At 27.6% G+C, this 21,478-nt stretch overlaps 1 protein-coding gene across 1 annotated transcript in view; it reads left to right on the forward strand.

The window, feature by feature from the left end:
* Window positions 1–6,414: 6,414 nt before the first annotated feature.
* Window positions 6,415–21,478, forward strand: part of LOC142241904 (protein 5NUC-like) — a 51,775-nt gene continuing 36,711 nt past the window's right edge. Inside the window, exon 1 of the mRNA XM_075313749.1 lies at window positions 6,415–6,675. The gene's annotated coding sequence lies outside the window, so the exon portion shown is untranslated. The remainder of the gene's footprint in view (window positions 6,676–21,478) is intronic.

Below are 21,478 nucleotides of genomic sequence, written 5' to 3' on the forward strand. Positions count from 1 at the left end.
AAAAATTCGTATAAATATGACATATAGACAAAATTTCCTACATTAAAAAAAAAATTACTTGGATCCAAAAATTTTGACCTTCCCTTAAAGATTTTGGTATTGATTTCGAGCCAGAGATGCGGCTTCTTTAAAATAAAGAAATTTTTTATCGACCTACCTGGCTTTAAATCTAGGACAAATAAAATTAAAATTAGAATACAGATCTCATTTATCAAATTTTCATTCTCTTTTCGCGGTTTATTAATAAAGATACTCACGTACAAACAAATGTCAGTTTGAAAATCCAAATTATAACGGATACTTCAAAGTCAACATTTTTTCTTAATTCCAAAACAACTTTAAACCAAAGACGTTAAATCCTCAAAATAAGTCTTAGCCTATATTTGAAGCGTTTTTATCTTAAATATAAAGTTTCAATATTTCAGTTAATTTAAGGACAAATTCTTTAAATCAGAAATGTGTTTCTTCACTTTAAGGAAAATTGGCCTTAGTTCAAAGACATGCGACTTTAACAGAGGAACGAAAATTTACAAAATTTGTGTGCTAAACTTAATGAAAAAATAATTTGAAGCAATGATTATAAACTTTATTTTAATTAAAATTTGATTATTTTAAAGAAATTTGTCCTTAATATTTTGTAAATTTCGCATCCTAAAATTTTAGATTCGTAGAACGTAAATATTTTTTTCAGTGTATAGAAATGAATTTCCGACAAAATTTCCTAGAAAAATGACTTTTTGCCAAATACTCCTAAAGAAATGAAATTCCGACAAAATTTCCCATATAAATAAAATTTGGACAAAGTTTCCTATCGAAATGAAATTTTGCCAAAAATTCCCGTAGAAATGAATTTTCTTAATTCCTAAAGAAATGAAATTCCAACAAAATTTTCTATAGAAATGAAATTTGGACAATAGGGTTAGAAATAAAATTTTGAGAAAAATTCCTATCGAAATGAAATTTGGACAAAATATCATATTGAAATGAAATTTTGACAAAATTTCGTATAGAAATGAAATTTTGTAAAAATTCTCTACAGAAATGAAATTTTGACAAAATTTCCTATCCTATGAAAATTAAGTTTTGACAAAATAAAATTCCGACAAAATTTCCTTTAGAAATTAAATGCTGACAAAATTCCTATTGAAATAAAATTTTGACAAAATATCCTATAGATACATAGAATAGGGATAGAAATAAAATTCCTACCGAATTTGAAATTTGGACAAAATATCATAATGAAATGAAATTTTGACAAAATTTCGTATAGAAATGAAATTTTGTCAAAATTCTCTACAGAAATGAAATTTTGTCGAAATTCCCTATAGAAATGACATTTTAAGAAAATTTCCTAAATAAATGAAAATTAAGCAAAAATTTCCTATAGAAATGAAATTTTAACAAAATTTCCTATAGAAATTAAATGTTAGCAAAAATTCCTATAGAAATAAAATTTGACAAAAAAAAATCTTATAGAAATGATTTTTTTTTTTATAAAATTTCTTATAGAAATTAAATTTTGACAAGATTTCCTAAAGCAATGAAATCTTAACAAAGTATCATATAGAAAAGAAATTATGACAAAATATCCCATTGAAATGAAAATTTGGTAAAATTTCCTATAGAAATTAAATTTTCACAAAAATGTCATAGAGATATGAAATTTTGACAAAAATTTCTTAACGAATTTTGACTAAATTTCCTATAGAAAGAAATTCAATTTTGAAAAAAAGTCCTATCAAAAATAAAATTTTTGATAAAATTTCCTATAAAAACGAAATTTTGACAATAATTTTCTACAGAAATGGAATTTTGGTAAAATTTCTTATAGAAATAAAATTTTGCCAATATAAACAATATATTGAGAAAATTTTCTTTGGGAATTACATTTTGAGAAAATTCCCGATAGAAATGATATTTAGAGAAAATTCCCTAGAGAATGAAATTTTGACATAACTTCCTATTGAAATGAAATTTTGACAAAATTTGCATATTTATTAAGTCAAAGTTGAATATTAAAAAAAACCGAATTTATTCTCATAATTGGTTCATAGTTTCGCAAGTAGAGGATATTGTGGAGGAAAGTGGTAGTTCCGAAACTGTCGTCTGACCGACCATCTTGCAGTCTAAAGGGCTTTGGCCAAATAAATTTGACAAGCATACTTCTCCTCTGTTTGTTAAGCTATCCTTGTAGTTTAGTCAACGAATGGTTTTAAGCTTAAATCAAAATAACAATAAAATTTCCTACAGATATGAATTTTTGACAAAACCTCCTATAGAAATGAAATATTGACAAGATTCTCTATAGAAATTAAATTTTGAGAAAATTTCCTATAGATTTTTTTCTAAATCGAGTCCAATCGACGTTTGATGTAGGTCAAAATCGACTTTGTACCATAGTCGATTAATCGACTTTTTATAAACTTCAAACTCGACTATAGTCATTTGAAATTTTTGGAAATCAAGTCAAATCGACTAATCGCGACATCACAAAAAGATTTTTGAAAAATCGAAATTTAAAAATTCCAGACCACTAAAACTGAATTTTCCAAATTTGGAAAAAGTAGAAAAGACAAATTTTTTTCAAATTTTGAAAAAAATTGGCTCTTCCCCATTTTGAAAAAGTCGACTTTTAGATTTTCATGCCTATTCCTAATCCAGCGTCTTGGATCGTTATTTCTGAATCATTTATATCTAAATATTAATTTCTTTGTTTAATTTTCTCAGTGTAAATATCGGATTATGACCAATCCAAAATGAAAACCTTATTTTTGTTCCCCCCTATAATTACCGCAATATTCAAAACCATTATTCCCAACCACCATCTTGAGGTTGCCTTATGGTTTTTATGTGAAGTTAAAATATATTTCCAAAAATTCAATTTAGCTCCAGAAACCACATTTGTGATACCATCGTTGGTATACTAGTGTTATCGCCAACCAACATACCCACTTCTCCACTTGCAAGATACTTGAAATAACAAATCTTTAAAAATATTTCTTGACAACTCTTTTCGATACAATCGAACGAAATTGAAAGCAAATGGGCACAACAGAAGATGGAAGATATTGTGCCTCCATCCACATGGATATGGAGTTGTATGTTTTTGTTTTCTTATTTTTGTCTTGTTTCAGACCATTTATTTGTCAGCCCCTTTGATGATAGTGTAACGAGGAAAAAAACAAACCAGACACACATGCAAAAGTAACAGAATCAAAACCAAAGTGTCACAAAACTGTACAAACAATTTTTAACAAATTTTAGACAATAGCACTTTATAGCCGCGGGCAATGTGAAATACTGTGCTAACTCTTCCAATAGGCAAATGTGTGGACAAAATTTCTTATACGAGGGCAGTTCGAAAACTTCTTAGCCTAGCACAAAAAGCGCGGCATAAACAGAAAAAAGTTAAGTGTTTTGGAAACTTCCATCTCTGTTATGAACACATGTTAAATTTTGTTTCGATCTGGCAACTCATTCATATAGAAACAGGTGTTCAAAAAAGACGCATCCGCAATTTTTTTTACAATGGAAAAATTAGAAATGAGTGTTGTCATTAAATATTTACATAAAAAAGGTTTATCGGGGCAAGAAATTCATAATGATATGGAGAATGTGTTAGGTGAAAGTGCTCCTTCATATGCAACAGTAAAAAATTGGGTTTCTGAATTTAAACGTGGTCGTACAAGCATTGAAGATGAACCACGTAGTGGACGTCCAAAAACAGCAACAACAACAGCAATTGTAGCCAACGTGCATGATATGGTATTAAATGATCGACGAATAAAATGACATTTTGAGAAAATTTCTTATGGAAATGAAATTTTAACAAAATAGCCTTAGAAATTAAATTTTTGGCAAAATTTTCTATAGAAATTAAACTTTAAAAAATTTTCCTATAGAAATGACATTTTAACGAAATTTCCCATAGAAATTAAATTTTGAGAAAATTTCCTATGGAAATGAAATCTTCACAAAATTTCCTATGAAAATGAAATTTTGACCAAATTTCCTATATAAATAAAATTTTAACAAAATTTCTTGTAGAAATGAATTTTTTCAAAATTTCCTATAGAAATTAAATTTTGACAAAATTTCCTATAGAAATGACATTTTGACAAAATTTCCTACAAAAATAAAATTTTAACAAAATTTCCTATAAAAAATGGAATTTTAATAACATTTCCTATAGAAATGAAATTTTGACAAAATTTCTGTAGAAATGAAAATTTGACCAAATTTCCTATATATTTATAAATAAAATTTTAACATTAATTTAAAATTTTAACATTTCCTGTAGAAATGAAATTTTTCCAAAATTTCCTATAGAAATGAAATTTTGACAAAATTTCCTATAGAAATGAAAATTTGACATAATTTCCTATAAAAACTTAAATTTTAATAACATTTCCTATAGAAATGAAATTTTGACAAAATTTCTTATAAAATGAAATTTTGACAAAATTTCTGTAGAAATGAAAATTTGACCAAATTTCCTATATATTTATAAATAAAATTTTAACATTAATTTAAAATTTTAACATTTCCTGTAGAAATGAAATTTTTCCAAACTTTCCTATAGAAATAAAATTTTGACAAAATTTCCTATATTTATAAATGAAATTTTGACATAATTTCCAATATAAATGAAATTTTGACAAAATACCCTTAGAAATTAAATTTTTGGCAAAATTTTCTATAGGAATTAAACTTTAAAAAATTTTCCTATAGAAACGACATTTTAACGAAATTTCCCACAGAAATTAAATTTTGAGAAAATTTCCTATGGAAATGAAATCGTGACAAAATTTCCTATGGAAATGAAATTTTGACCAAATTTCCTATATAAATAAAATTTTAACAAAATTTCTTGTAGAAATTAATTTGTTTCAAAATTTCCTATAGAAATTTAATTTTGACAAAATTTCCTATAAAAAATGGAATTTTAATAACATTTCCTATAGAAAAAAAATTTTGAGAAAATTTTCTATAGAAATGAAATTTTGAGAAAATTTCCTATAGAAATGACATTTTGACAAAATTTCATATAGAAATGAAAATTTGACATAATTTCCTATAAAAACTGAAATTTTAATAACATTTCCTATAGAAATGAATTTTTGAGAAAATTTCCTATAGAAATGACATTTTGACAAAATTTCTTATAGAAATAACATTTTGACATAATTTCCTATAAAAACTGAAATTTTAATAACATTTCCTATAGAAATGAAATTTTGAGAAAATTTTCTATAGAAATGAAATTTTGACACAATTTCCTATAGAAATGAAAATTTGACATAATTTCCTATAAAAACTTAAATTTTAATAACATTTCATATAGAAATGAAATTTTAATAACATTTCCTATAGAAATGAAATTTTGAGAAAATTTCCTATAGAAATGACATTTTGACAAAATTTCTTATAGAAATAAAATTTTGACATAATTTCCTATAAAAACTGAAATTTTAATAACATTTCCTACAGAAATGAAATTTTGAGAAAATTTCCTATAGAAATGAAATTTTGAGAAAATTTCCTATAGAAATGAAATTTTGAGAAAATTTCCTATAGATAATATCCTATTTGACAAAATTTCCTATAAAATGAAATTTTGACAAAATTTCTGTAGAAATGAAAATTTGACATAATTTCCTATAAAAACTGAAATTTTAATAAAATTTCCTATAGAAATGAAATTTTGAGAAAATTTCCTATAGAAATGACATTTTGACAAAATTTCTTATAGAAATAAAATTTTGACACAATTTCCTATAAAAACTGAAATTTTAATAACATTTCCTATAGAAAAGAAATTTTGAGAAAATTTCCTATAGAAATGACATTTTGAGAAAATTTCCTATAAAATGAAATTTTCACAAAATTGCTGTAGAAATGAAAATTTAACCAAATTTCCTATATATAAATAAAATTTTAACATTAATTTAAAATTTTAACATTTCCTGTAGAAATGAAATTTTTCCGAACTTTCCTATAGAAATAAAATTTTGTCAAAATTTCCTATATATATAAATGAAATTTTGACATAATTGCCAATATAAATGAAATTTTGACAAAATGTTCTATAGAAAAGAAAATTTTGACGAAATTTTCTATAGAAATCAAAATTTCACAAAATTTCACAAAAAAAAAATTATAAAAATTTTCTAAAACAAAACTATATTTTTATAAAAATTCCCATAGTATTAAAAATTTCATTTTAAAATTTTAAAACATATCGCATTTCCATAGCCCATGGCTGTATGCCCCACAACATCAGTGGAAACGCACATTTTGCTTCATTCATCCATACAGCCATTCATCCATACGGCTCTACTCACTCACTCATCACCTCAGCTCAAACAGTCAGTCAACCAGCTAGCTAGCTATTCAACCACCAACTATGCATTCGCAGTCGTCGGCTTCTTTTCGGTTATCGGCTAACGCTCTGCCATGTCGATGCCAGGCAATTCAGGTCTAACTGGCTAAATTGTTGGCGTTCTTTTCAAAATTGCTGCAAATCACATTGATTCAGTCTGATTTAAGGCATCGAGCGCGACGATATATCAAAATATTGGGAGAACGAATTTAACAAGAACAGAAGTACAAACAAACAAATCTCAAGAAAGTGCTAAATCTCGCGGCAAATACAATAACGGAAACGTTACGAGGGTATTTTAGTGATACACATTTATTTTAATTAAAATTAAAAATATTTTCCGGCATTTCTAAATATTATTATTTTATTTTTAAATAAGTGCAATTTAATGAACAAAATTAAAACAAATATTAACGGTCATTCAAATAAAAGATTGTGTGAATTTCTATTATACCTCCTTAACCTGCAGAACTATAATATGAGCGAAATTTCAATCACTTTTTCATGAAGCGATCAACACCCTTTAACTAAACACATCACATGGAATACCATAGGAAAAACTGGCAGCAATACTTCATAATTATAAAAACCTTTTATTATTGTCAACAACTGTTATTAAATAAGAGTAAAACAGTTTGTAAAACTGCGCTGTACAAAAAAAATGCAAATTCCCTTGCTTGGTTGACATGCACATGTGAAAACGACAAATTTAATTGCTAATATTTGAATGAAAAATATCTGCAAATGGAAAATCAAATCAAAATAATTGTACCTGTCGTGATTGACAAAATTACAATCAAATAGTGGGAATTTACTTAATTGTCAAATAATTTTAAATTGAAAAAATCTTCTATAGAAAAGAAAATTTGATAAGATTTCCCGTGAAATTTTAACAAAATTTTCTTTAGAAATGAAATTTTGACACAATTTTCTATACAAATGAAATTATTACAAAATTTACCTAAAAATGAAATTTTTATAAAATTTTCTATTGAAAATAATTTTGACAAAATTTCCTATAAACAAGAAATTCTGAGAAAATGAACTTTTGACAAAGTTTCCTATAGAAAAAAAAAATCTATAGGAAACTTCCTATAGATTTTTTTTCTATAGGAAACTTCTATAGGAAACTTCTATAAAAATAACATTTTAAGAAATTTTTGCTTTAAAAATGAAATTTTAAGAAATTTTGCTATGGAAATAAAATTTTAACAAAATTTCCTTAAGAAATGAAATTTTGACAAAATTTCCCATAGATAAAATAACCTATAGAAATTAAATGTTGACAAAACTTCTTGTAGAAATTAAAATTTAACAATATTTCCTATAGAAATGAAATTCTGACAAAATTTCCTATAGCAATTAAATTTTGGCAAATTTTGCTATAGGAATGAAATTTTCAGAAAATTTACCATAAAAATGAAATTTTCCTATAGAAATGAAATTTTCAAAAAAATTCCTATGAAAAAGAAATTTTCAAAAAATTTCCTATAGAAAAGAATTTTTGACAAAAAATCTTATAGAAATAAAATTTTGAAAAAAATTTCTATAAACATGAAATTTTGAGAAATTTTTACAGTAGAAATGATTTTTTGACAAAATTTCCTATGGAAATAAAATGAAATTTTGACAAAATTTCCTATAGAAATGAAATTTTGACAAATTTTGCTATAGGAATGAAATTTTCAGAAAATTTACCATAAAAATGCAATTTTCCTATAGAAATGAAATTTTCAGAAAATTTCCTATGAAAATGAAATTTTCAGAAAATTTCCTATAGAAAAGAATTTTTGACAAAAAACCTTAAAGAAATAAAATTTTGAAAAAATTTTCTATAAACATGAAATTTTGAGAAATTTTTGCAGTAGAAATGATTTTTTGACAAAATTTCCTATGGAAATAAAATATTAACAAAATTTCCTAAAAAATGAAGTTTTGACAAAATTTCCTATAGAAATGAAATTTTGACAAATTTTGCTATAGGAATGAAATTTTCAGAAAATTTCCTATGAAAATGAAATTTGCAGAAAATTTCCTATAGAAAAGAATTTTTGACAAAAAACCTTATTTAAAATAAAATTTTGAAAAAATTTTCTATAAACATGAAATTCTGAGAAATTTTTGCAGTAGAAATGATTTTTTGACAAAATTTCCTATGGAAATAAAATGTTAACAAAATTTCCTAAAAAATTCAATTTTGACAAAATTTCCTATAGAAATGAAATTTTGACAAAATTTCTCATAGATAAGAATTTTTGACAAAATTTGGAGAAATGAATTTTTGACAAAATTTCCCATAGAAATAAAATTTTGACTAAATTTCCCATAGAAATAAAATTTTGACTAAATTTTCTATAAACATACAATTTTGCGAAATGTTTACAGTAAAAATGAAATTTTGAGAAAATTTCCTATAGAAATTAAATTTTGAAAAAATTTCCTATAGAAATAAATTTTTACAAAATCACCTTTAAAAATAAAAATTTTGACAAAATTTCCTAACAAAATGAAATTTTGACAAAATTTGCTATAGACGTGAAATTTTGAGAAATTGTTCTATAGCAATGAATTGTTGACAAAATTTCCTATAGAAATAAAATTTTGACAAAATTTTCTATGGACATGAAATTTTGAGAAGTTTTTGCAGTAAAAATGAAATTTTGAGATAATTTCCTATAGAAATGAAATTTTCACAAAATTTCCTATAGAAATGAAATTTTGACAAAATTTCTTATAGAAATGAAATTTTTAAAGAATTTTCCTATGAAATTTGAAATGAAATTTTTAAAGAATTTTCCTATAGAAAATAAATATAAATTTTACGGACGACTAGTTAATGTAATAAATCCATCTTAAAAAATATCGTGCTATTTAACCAATTTTTCTTTATTCATTATTTGCCGAGAATGTCAACAATTGCAGTTTAGTGTGCAACATTTTGGTCTAAAAAGTTGTAAATATCTGTTTTTTGTAGCTAAACTTACAAACAATGGTAATATGGACAATTATTCTCGTTTTAATTATATATTGTGGTAGTACAAACGTATTTTACAATGTTAAAAAAAAAAACACACAGACTTCGATAAGTTAAAATAAATTAATTTTCTGTAATATGAACACGTCCCATCACTTAAAGTGTTTATGTCCAAACGCTCTTGCACAATAATTAAATCATTATTTAACCATTTTTGCTTTTTTTTTAAATTACTCAATATTCACCCAAAGAAAACAACTTCTGAAAATTTATTTCATTTAATTTTAAATTAAATGCGCTTTAATAAAAATTAATTTAAAAATTCAAACTAAAACAAATTTTCATTGAATAATTTAATTTTTTATATGATGCTGTGATGCCCATTACAATTTCAATAGAAAATGTTGCCAAATGTTTACATATATAGTAGTTCTAAAACCGTATTTTACAATGTTAACAAAACACAGACTTCGATAAGTTAAATAATTTTCTGTCATATGAACACGTCCCATCACTTAAAGTGTTTATTTCCATACGCTCTTGCACAATAATTAAATAATTATTTAACTATTGTTTCTTTTTTTTCAATTATTCAATATTCACTCATAGAAAACAACTTCCGAAAATTTATTTCAACGTTTTCTTTTCAATGGCTCTATTAACCATGTTCCTTAATCTATATCTGTCCATAAAGCTCGAAAAATAATTTATAATTAGATATATTTCATTTAACTTTAAATTAAAAGCGGTTTAATAAAAATTAATGTTAATAGTTCGAACTAAGACAAATTTTCACTAAATAATGTAATTTTTTTATATGCTGCTGTGATGCCCATTACAATTGCAAAAGAAAAATTTGCCAAATGAGTTTCCAAAAAAGTTTTATTTCCATACGAAAATTTGTCAAAATTTAATTTTTATAGAAAATTTTCTCAAACTTTCATTTCTATAAGAAATTTTGTCACAACTGCATTCTATAGGAAATTTCCTCAAAATTTTATTTCTACAGAAATTTGTTCACACTTCCATTTCTATTGGAAATTTTTATCAAAATTTTATTTCTATAGTGAATTTTGTTAACATTTCATTTCTATGGGAACGTTTCTAACAATTTCATCCCATAGGAAATTTTCTCAAAATTGCATTTCTATTTTCAATAGAAAGAATTTCTATAGGAAATTTTGTCAAAATTTATTTTCTTTATAATTTGTTTCAAAATGGAAATATTGTCAAACATTTCATTCGTTTAGTAAAGTTTTTCTAAATTTCTTTTCTATAGAAAATTTTCGCAAACGTTTTATATACACAGAAAAAAATTTCCGTAGTTAAACTAACACTAAATTTTACTTATTTTTATTGGAAAAAAATTATTTGCTAGCAGTTCAATTTTATTATTTTATCGAAATTTTCCACAGCTTAATGAAATCTTACTTATTTTAAGTATGTCTCAAAAATTTTATGAATTAAACGTGAGTATAAAGTTCAATGACCGTATATATAAGTTCAAAATGAACTAAAGCAAAAGAAGATTTTCGTACGATTCCCAAAAATAGTAAGAATGAACTACTGTATGGTTAAAATGGTCATGATTTGGCGCCAATGATTTTCTTCTTTACTTTTGGTTAATTTTTGCTTCTATGAGAGGATGTAATTTCGTGAACTGTAGTTAAAAAGTACAACGGGGCATTAAATTTTCCTGGTTTTAACAACACTTGGTGGAAATCTCAAAATGTGGAGTGAAATATAGTTCAGTTTTCGTACGAGATAGTTCATTCTTCCTATAAAACAGTTCACTTTTTTTCGGTGTACATAAGAAATTTTCTCAAAATTTCATTTCTATACGAAATTTTCACAAAATTTTATTTCTATAGGAAATTTTCACAAAATTTTATTTCTATAGGAAATTTTGTCAAAATCTCATTTCTATAGGAAATTTTCTCAAAATTTCATTTCTTTAAGAAATTTTCTCAAACTCTCATTTCTATAGAAAATGTTCTCAAAATTTCATTTCTATAGGAAATTTTCCCACAATCTCATTTCTGTAGGAAATTTTCTCAAAATGTCATTTCTGTAGGAAATTTTTTCAAAATTTCATTTCTGTAGGAAATTTTCTCAAAATTTCATATCTATAGGAAATTTTCCCAAAATCTCATTTCTGCAGGAAATTTTCTCAAAATTTCATTTCTGTAGGAAATTTTCTCAAAATTTCATTTCCATAGGAAATTTTCCTAAAATCTCATTTCTATAAGAAATTTCATTTCTGTAAGAAATTTTTTCAAAATTTCATTTCTGTAGGAAATTTTCTCAAAATTTCATTTCTATAGGAAATTTTCCCAAAATCTCATTTCTATAGGAAATTTTCTCAAAATTTCATTTCTGTAGGAAATTTTCTCAAAATTTCATTTCTATAGAAAATTTTCTCAAAATTTCATTTCTGTAGGAATTTTTTTCAAAATTTCATTTCTGTAGGAAATTTTCTCAAAATTTCATTTCTATAGGAAATTTTCCCAAAATCTCATTTCCATAGGAAATTTTCCCAAAATCTCAATTCTAAAAATCTCATTTCTATAGGAAATTTTCTCAAAATTTCATTTCTATAGAAAATTTTCTCAAAATTTCATTTCTGTAGGAAATTTTTTCAAAAATTTCATTTCTGTAGGAAATTTTCTCAAAATTTCATTTCTATAGGAAATTTTCCAAAAATCTCATTTCTATAGGAAAATTTCCCAAAATCTCATTTCTATAGGAAATTTTCCCAAAATCTCATTTCTATAGGAAAATTTCTCAAAATTTCATTTCTATAGGAAATTTTCTCAAAATTTCATTTCTATAGAAAATTTTCTCAAAATTTCATTTCTGTAGGAAATTTTTTCAAAATTTCATTTTTGTAGGAAATTTTCTCAAAATTTCATTTCTGTAGGAAATTTTCTCAAAATTTCATTTCTATAGGAAATTTTTCCAAGATCTCATTTCTATAGGAAATTTTCTCAAAATTTCATTTCTATAGGAAATTTTTTCAAAATTTCATTTCTGTAGGATTTTTTTTCAAAATTTCATTTCTGTAGGAAATTTTCTCAAAATTTCCTTCCTTGTAGGAAATTTTCTCAAAATTTCATTTCTATAGGAAATTTTCCCAAACTCTCATTTCTATAGGAAATTTTCCCAAAATCTCATTTCTATAGGAAATTATCTCAAAATCTCATTTCTATAGGAATTTTTTTTCAAAATTTCATTTCTGTAGGAAATTTTTTTCAAAATTTCATTGCCATAGGAAATTTTCTCAAATTTCATTTCGGTAGGAAATTTTGTCAAAATTTCATTTCTATAAGAAATTAAAGGAATTAAAGGACTAAAGGATCAAGAAATTAAGTTTGGAAAAAAAATTCTTATAAAAAATTGCAAAATATCCAATATAAATGAAATGTGGACAAAATTACCTACACCCTCAAAAAAACTGATTCTGTAACATATACCCCAAACACATTTTGCTTCAAGCATATATATTTTCAGGATTGGTGCAAACAAAATATTGTTTGTATTGTTCAAACATATTATGTTTCATCTTAGAGCATACACTGGCAGTAATAACATTTTAATGAAATTTTCTTTTTGTGGATATATTTTTAAGGCGCCAATTGGTTACTTCTATTATTTTACTTGCAGCATACTCTCTAGGCCTCTATTTCTAAACACACATATGTTTATAGGCTATTTCCAAATTAATATACGTTTGCATCTAAGCATATTATATTTACAAACATTTTATGTCCCAAACATAAATTGTTCTAACATATTAACATATATGTCCCAAATATGCTAGTTTATGAACATTATATGCTTGCACTTAAAAATATTGTGTTAAAAAATTTTAGTTCCAGGCATATAATTTTTACACCCAAACATATGAAAAACAGTCTTTTTCGTCCGTGTATAGATATTATTTTTTATTATTCTTTGAAAATCTTTTATAATGAATAGTAATGAACTTACCCTAAAAATTAAATATTTTAAAAATGTAAAAAAAATGTCTTTTACAAAAAACTGAACAATATAAATATATGAAAATTTATATGACACTAACATTTAAAGGGTGTTTAAAATTTCAAGGGCCGATGTTGATTTTGAATAAAACACAAACTATTTAGGAAATTATTGTAATTTTATTTTATTATGATATATTGGTATTACTTAATTATGTATGGAACAAAATATCGGCCAAATGGGCGCCGCGACCTTGGTGGCACACCTTCATCCGATGGTCCAAATTTTCAATGACGCTGAGGCCGCTATGCCGTTAATGTGCCGAATTATCTCATCCTTTAGCTCTTGAATTGTATTATTTTAGTGTATTATTTGTATTTTTATTGTTATTAAATCTCGCACAACAAGAACATAGAATTCTTATAATTACAGTACGAGGATAAACTCCGTAATGGTTGAAAGAAAATTTAATATCTTAAAGCTAATAATGGAATATTATTAAATAATTGGAAGAAATTATGAAAAAAGAAAAATGAAATAATTTAAAAATACAATATATAAAAAAAATATAAATAAATTAAATAAATTAATTAATTAATTAATGCCTACTCAATTTTGAAGCAATAAAACAATGAAAAAAAGAAATAAAGAAAAAAATAGTGGAAAATAACGAAACACTTGTATCGTGAATTTGAGAGAATTTTAATTATTTTCAAACAAACAATCGTGATTGCTTAAAATATTCTAAAAGTTTGTCCTTAAAATTTAACGCGTTACTGGTGGTTTGCAGTTCATGTGGAAGAGAGTTCCAGAGACGCACGGCAAATATTAAGAATTGCCATTCAGAAACTAGGCTTCGATGTGGAAAAGGTATTAATTTCTTTCCCCTGTTAGATCTTGTAAACTGGAGTTTCCGGAATAGGTATGGTGGTGAATTGTTGCTGGTTTATCGACGTACACCTTTTCTTTGAAATAACCCCAAAGAAAAAAGTCCAACGGTGTCAAATCACATGATCTTGGCAGCCAATTGACATCGCCATTACGTGAGATAACACGGCCATTGAATTTGTTGCGCAAAAGAGCCATTGTTTCGTTAGCTGTGTGGCAAGTGGCACCGTCCTGCTGAAACCACATATCGGCCACATCCATATCTTCCAATTCGGGTCATAAAAAGTTCGTTATCATCTCACGATAGCGAACACCATTCACAGTAACTGCCTGACCGGCCTCATTTTGGAAAAAATACGGCCCGATGATGCCGCCAGCCATAAACCGCACCAAACAGTCACTCTTTGTGGGTGCATTGGTTTTTCGACAATCACGCTTGGATTCTCATTCGCCCAAATGCGGCAATTCTGTTTATTGACGAATCCACTAAGGTGAAAATGTGCCTCATCACTGAAGATAATTTTCTTCGAAAATTGATCATCCACTGTTGCCGTTTCTTGGAACCATTCTGCCCATTCACGACGTCCATGGTTCAAATTGAGTAAGTCTGAAATAGAGAAATGTCAAATAAAATTCGGGAAAAAACTTGGCGTTTAGGTGTGGTTCACATTCAACATCGACCCTTACAATTTAACCACCCTTTATTACATTTATATATCTAATAAATGGTAATGATCGAAGAATCTACAGCTTCTTCGAATATTTGATCATTTGATTAGATTGTTAGAATAAAGTATGGTTTATTTGCAATTAATAATTAAAAATACCAAATGAATTGTTAATATATGATAACATTTCTTTGTGATAGATTTAATTTCTGATAATAAAAACTACGCTCAACTTAACTTTGTTTGTACGAATACGATAACGGCATATTTACAAACAAAGTGTAGTTGAGCGTAATAGACTATAAGACACCCTGAAAGAACTATACACCTAGAGAAAAAATATTACCATACGGGCTCAAATCGATACCGTAAGTTATTGATAGTTACACGCAGAGAAGGAAAATGATCAGTTCAAACATTTTTCAAGAGAAAAATTTTATTTTTGTATGGTGACCATGTAATATATTTGTCACTAAAATGTTATTTTCTCGTCAAATATAACCTGCTTGCCTAAATCAGATACATGATTTCCGAGAAAATAACATGGTTGCGAAAATCATGTTACATGGTCACCACCCAAAAATAACATTTTGCTCTTAAAACATGTTTGAGGTGATCATATTCCTTCTCTGGGTGTAGCCAATGCCGTATGGTACAACATCAATACCGAACTGTACAGCCAGTACGCAAAGCATAAAATACCATAATTAATAATTAAATCTACCATAAAGGTATTGACATATAAACAGTGCGGTATTGCCAAATAATACCAAAACGGTATTGGGTTCGATACGAACCCAGTATTTATTGTGGTATTACATATTTATTAAACTAAAATACGCACAGAAAAAATATCACCAACAATTTCTCTAATTAAAATGTTAATTGAAGTGTAAACAATATTCAATTAAAAATTTAATTGGTTTAACAAATTTTTTAATTGAAACAAAAATTAATAGTATGAATTAATTTTTTAATTGAAACAATTAATTTTTTAATTGACTTTGGTGATTGATACTATCTTTTTTGTCAAATAGATTTAAATCGGCTTTAGTGACCTGGAGAGTTCACTGGTTTTTAAATTTATTTGCCTACAGATATAGATTTAAAACCATTTTAATTTTCTATGAATTATTTCCCTTTTATTATTACTCCTAGTTGTCATCAATGACTCGCTATTTGAGAATATATGACACTCACACATTGTATGAAAGGTATGGAATTATTGCTGGCTGATAAAAGTATTAAAACTACGTTAATCTAATCTAAACTAAAGAAATATTGTTCACACGATTTAAGGCATAATAAAAGTCAAAAAAAAAAATAAAACGTTAACGTTAGATTGGCATTAACAAAAAAAATAACAAAAACAAAAAGAATTCTTTGGCAATGATATTGATGTTGGCAGTAACTTGAGAAATGATTTATCGCAACATTGGTTTCCCATATAATAAACGATATGTTTTTTTTTTTTGGCTAATGACTTTAATAAGATGTCCAACCCAGTCTGACTTTCAGGCATTGCCATGATAGTAGATCTATGATAAATATATGGTCAATAAATTGTAACAGGTATGCTGATATGGAGTTTTTGTCAACACAATGTGAACAATCGCACATAGTGATGTGTGTACGAACAGTATTTTCGATATACATATAAAAGCGTCTGTTGGTAAACTGATGCTAAACTTAGCTTAAAAATTATTTATTTATTTATTATTTAATTTATTATAATTACAAATTATAATAAACTTATTTATACGGGCACCAGGAACTAGATGCTATCGGGTATACATTTCTCTGACCGTACAAATAAGTTCAATGCTATCGAAAGCAGAAGAAAATATTTTCAAAAATTGTAAATACGGCGTGGTTAACATAATATGGTAATGATTTGGCGTCAATATTTTAGTTCTTTACTTTTAGTCCAATAAGTGATAATAATACTCTAAAAAAATCGCTTCTCTTACATATACTCCCAAACACATTCTAATTCAAGCATATATATTTTCAGAATTGGTCCAAACAAAATATTGTTTTTATTGTTCACACATATTATGTTTCACCTTAGGCATAAACTGGTGGAAAAAATGTTGTAATGAAATTTTCTATGTGTATATATATTTATACCCTTCACCACTACTGTGGTACAGGGTATAATAAGTTTGTGCATTTGTATGTAACGCCAAGAAGGAAAAGTATGAGACCCATCGTTTAGTATACCGATCGTCTTAGAATTAAATTCTGAGTCGATTTAGCGATGTCCGTCTGTCTGTCTGTCTGTCTGTCCGTCTGTCTGCCTGTCGATGTATTTTTGTGTGCAAAGTACAGCTCGCAGTTTTAGTCCGATTGTCCTAAAATTTGGTATAGGGTCCTGTTTCAGCTCAAAGACGATCCCTATTGATTTTGGAAAAAATCGGTTCAGATTTAGATATAGCTGCCATATATATTTTTCACCGATCTGGTCATAATTGGCGTGTATATCAACCGATCTTCCTCAAATTCCGTACATCCGAATATTTTATGAGTCTCGAAAAACTTGCAAAATATCAGCCAAATCGGTTCAGATTTAGATACAGCTCCCATATATAGCTTTCGCCCGATTTACACTCATTTGCCCACAGAGGCCAAGTTTTTGCTCCGATTTAGTTGAAATTTTGCACAGGGAGTAGAATTAGCATTATAGCTATGCGTGCCAAATTTGGTTGAAATCGGTTCAGATTTAGATATAGCTCCCATATATAGCTTTCGCCCGATTTACATTCATATGACCACAGAGGCCAATTTTTAACTCCGATTTAGTTGAAATTTTGCACAGGGAGTAGAATTAGAATTATAGCTATACGTGCCAAATTTGGTTGAAATCGGTTCAGATTTGGATATATCTCCCATATATAGCTTTCGCCCGATTTACACTCATATGACCACAGAGGTCAATTTTTAACTCCGATTTAGTTGAAATTTTGCACTGGGAGTAGAATTAGCATTGTAGCTATGCGTGCCAAATTTGGTTGAAATCGGTTCAGATTTAGATATAGCTCCCAAATATACGTTTTTTCTGATTTCGACAAAAATGGTCAAAATACCAACATTTTCCTTGTTAGATCGCCACTGCTTAGTCGAAAAGTTGTAAAAATGACTCTAATTTTCCTAAACTTCTAATACATATATATCGAGCGATAAATCATAAATAAACTTTTGCGAAGTTTCCTTAAAATTGCTTCAGATTTAAATGTTTCCCATATTTTTTTTACTAAAATTGTGTTCCACCCTATTGCATTAGCCATCTTAAATTTTGAGTCTATAGATTTTGGAGAAGTCTATCAAATTCTGTCCAAATCGAGTGATATTTAATTGTACGTATTTGGGACAAACCTTTATATATAGCCCCCAACACATTTGACGGATGTGATATGGTATCGAAAATGTAGATCTACAAAGTGGTGCAGGGTATAATATAGTCGGACCCGCCCGACTTTAGACTTTCCTTATTTGGTTTTGCTTGCATTTTTTTACATGCAGCATACCCTCTCGGTCTCTCTTTCTAAACACATATATGTTTATAGGCAATTTCTAAATTCATATATGTTTGCATCCACGCATATATGTTTTGAAAAAATGTTATACTTGTGTATGCTTCCTCTTAAAAATAATGCACTAAAAATTTGAGCTCCAAACATATAATTATTAAAACCAAACATACGAGAAACAGTCTTTTTCGTCCGTGTATAACTTCGAAAATGTCAGCAAATTCTCATTATTTTACCAACGCATTATAGAAATCTCAAACAATGAAGTACAATTTAGTTCAATTTTAGTACGAGTTTTCGGTGTATTAAACAACAGTATCCCTTTTCTACACCCTCAAAAAATTGCCTCTCTAACATATACTCCCAAACATACAATAAAATTAAAACTAGGATACAGATCTCATTTTTGTTTCACGTACAAAAACAAAATTATAACAGATACTTCAAGGTAAGAATTTTTTTCTTAATTCCAATAAAACTTTACCCCAAAATCTTCAAAATAAGTCTTAACCAGCGTTGCCAATTTAGCTATTTTAACGCTAGATTTGGCTTTTTTGAAGTCGTTTAGCGGGGGGAAAAAGTGAATTTAGCTTTTAGTTTTTTTCTGGTGAAAAACATGACCGTTTTAGCTATTTTTGGCTTTTTTATTTTCGCCATGTTTCTATTGAAATATGGATAAAACGAAGTTTTCTATCTAAGCCTTGTTGCCAGAGTAAGGTTTTCCACATATTTCAAAGCTCAATTAAAACATTACATTTAGAATATTAGCATTTGACTCGTTTATCCTTTTTATGTTATTAACGGTCATTTTCATGTAGCTCCGTTAGGCTTTAACTGCCAGTTAACAGAAAGAAAAATGGAAGTATCTTTTCTCCGGTTAACTTTAACTGAAAAATTTTCAGTAGTTAAGTTTCTAATTGGCATATGGAATATACACGCAAGATGACAGATATGTAGATATCACGGTTTAAAAGTTCGTTAGCTAACGTAGCACTAACGGAGCTTCATGAAAATGGTGGTAAATATTCTAAATTTATTTTGATATTACTAAATTAAAATAGTAGATGTGAATTGCTTTGTACGCTGAAACAATATTGTCTTGATGGCAAAGAGTTCATGCCCTTAAAATACGAACGCGAATTTTGGTTATAATAGCATTTGTGAATTTCTCTTATATAAATTTGTTTCCTTGTCCAAAAGCCGATAAAGTCGTTTTGTCCTTATAGTTAAGTGATTCAACTTAAAAATGGGTATCTTTACATGAAAGAAGGCTAGGGTCAATTCTAAAAAATTCTTAAAAGAAAAAAAACGTTCAAAAATAGAAGATGTTTTTCAACACTTTATTTTAAAAACGTATACATTAGAGTGACCGCAACTTATATGGGAAAAAAAATGTCGGAATCTTGTTCGCCTTAACCCCACAAAACGAATCCCTTTCCAGATATTGGGATAGCCAAAATTTGAGCCCGATTAACTTTAACACGTGCCGCTCGTCGCTGAGTCAAACCGAGTTACGCCAGCCTTTAGCTTCGAAAACGTAACTTGGTGCCACTAGAAGCATTCGCCTTAACCCCCTGGTGCCACTAGGAGCATTCGCCTTGACTCAGAGTTACAACAATTTTGTTCATACATACATTTTTAAGGACAAAATAAGCTATTGTTTGTGACATCGTGCGTGTTTTTATTATTTACCGTTCTCGAGTTATGGCTCAATACGTCAACTTTTTGGCCAAAACATTCGTTTTTTTTTCAAATTCTGAGCGACGAGCGGCACATGTTAACGTCGTTTAATCGGGCTCAAATTTGTGCTATCCCAATATCTGGAAAGGGGATTCGTTTTGTGGGGCTAAGGCGAACAAGATTCCAACATATTTTTTTGCCCCATATAAGTTATGTTGTTATGTTTTGATGCAGCCCGATGAATCAGGCTCACTTAGACTACACTCAAAAAAAAGTGAACTCTCTATTTCACTAAAGCCAATTTAACTTTATGTTAGTTCATGGAATTATTATGTTTGGAGAAAGTTTCATTTACTCTAATAATTTTTTGTGTACGTTAGTTAAATTAACTAAAACCGAGCAAAAAAATATACTCAAATAAAGCATAAAGATGAACTAAATTCGTGTCTTCCACAAAATAGTTCAGAATTTCTTTCAATTTGTACATTTTACCAAAAATGCGTCCATCATGAACTTCGTATGTCACTAAAGACATTCTTGCAATTTTGAACTCCAAGTTTTTCCTTCAAACTACAAAATTTTCTTTAACATGTGAAAAAACTTAGTTATGTCTAATAAATTTTCTTGAATTTGTCGAAAAATATTTACTTATTTTTATGACCTCGGCGTGATGCCAACGTTTGTAATACTGTTTAGTTAAAATTTTCTACAAATATTAAAAATTTTCAAAAATTAACCGAAAGTTTTCTTCCTGGTTGGTTCACTGTTTTTTCAGTGTATTCAGTCCATTGTGATACCACAGTGGTGAACTTCTCTCTTATCACTGAGTGCTGCCCGATTCCATGTTAAGCTCAATGACAAGGGAGCTCCTTTTTATAGCCGAGTCCGAACGGCGTTCCACATTCCAGTGAAACCACTTAGAGAAGCTTTAAAACCCTCAGAAATGTCACCAGCATTACTGAGGTGGGATAATCCACCGCTGAAAAACTTTTTGGTGTTCGGTCGTAGCAGGAATCGAACCCACGACCTTGTGTATGCAAGGCGGGCATGCTAACCATTGTACCACGGTGACTCCCTTAATATAAGTTGCGGTCACTCTAGTATACATAGAATAATTTCTACTTGAAGTCGAGTCTGAATTTAGTCATTTAAATTGTCGTTAGCGCGTTTTAAAGCTCTTGATAGCTCATGAAGAAAAAGCTAAAAAAGACGAATAAATTCCAATTCGGAATCAATACCAAAATCATTAGTGTACAAACCGGACGTGCTTTTTTTAGTGTATGTAAGAAAAAATTAGGGCATTACAGGGTTAATGGAATGGATTTGCTTTTACGAAAATTGGACAACAATAGGTTTGTTTAGGTAATTTTCCAAT

The sequence above is a fragment of the Haematobia irritans genome, chromosome 5 (assembly GCF_050003625.1).
Source record: "Haematobia irritans isolate KBUSLIRL chromosome 5, ASM5000362v1, whole genome shotgun sequence".
NCBI lineage: Eukaryota > Metazoa > Arthropoda > Insecta > Diptera > Muscidae > Haematobia > Haematobia irritans.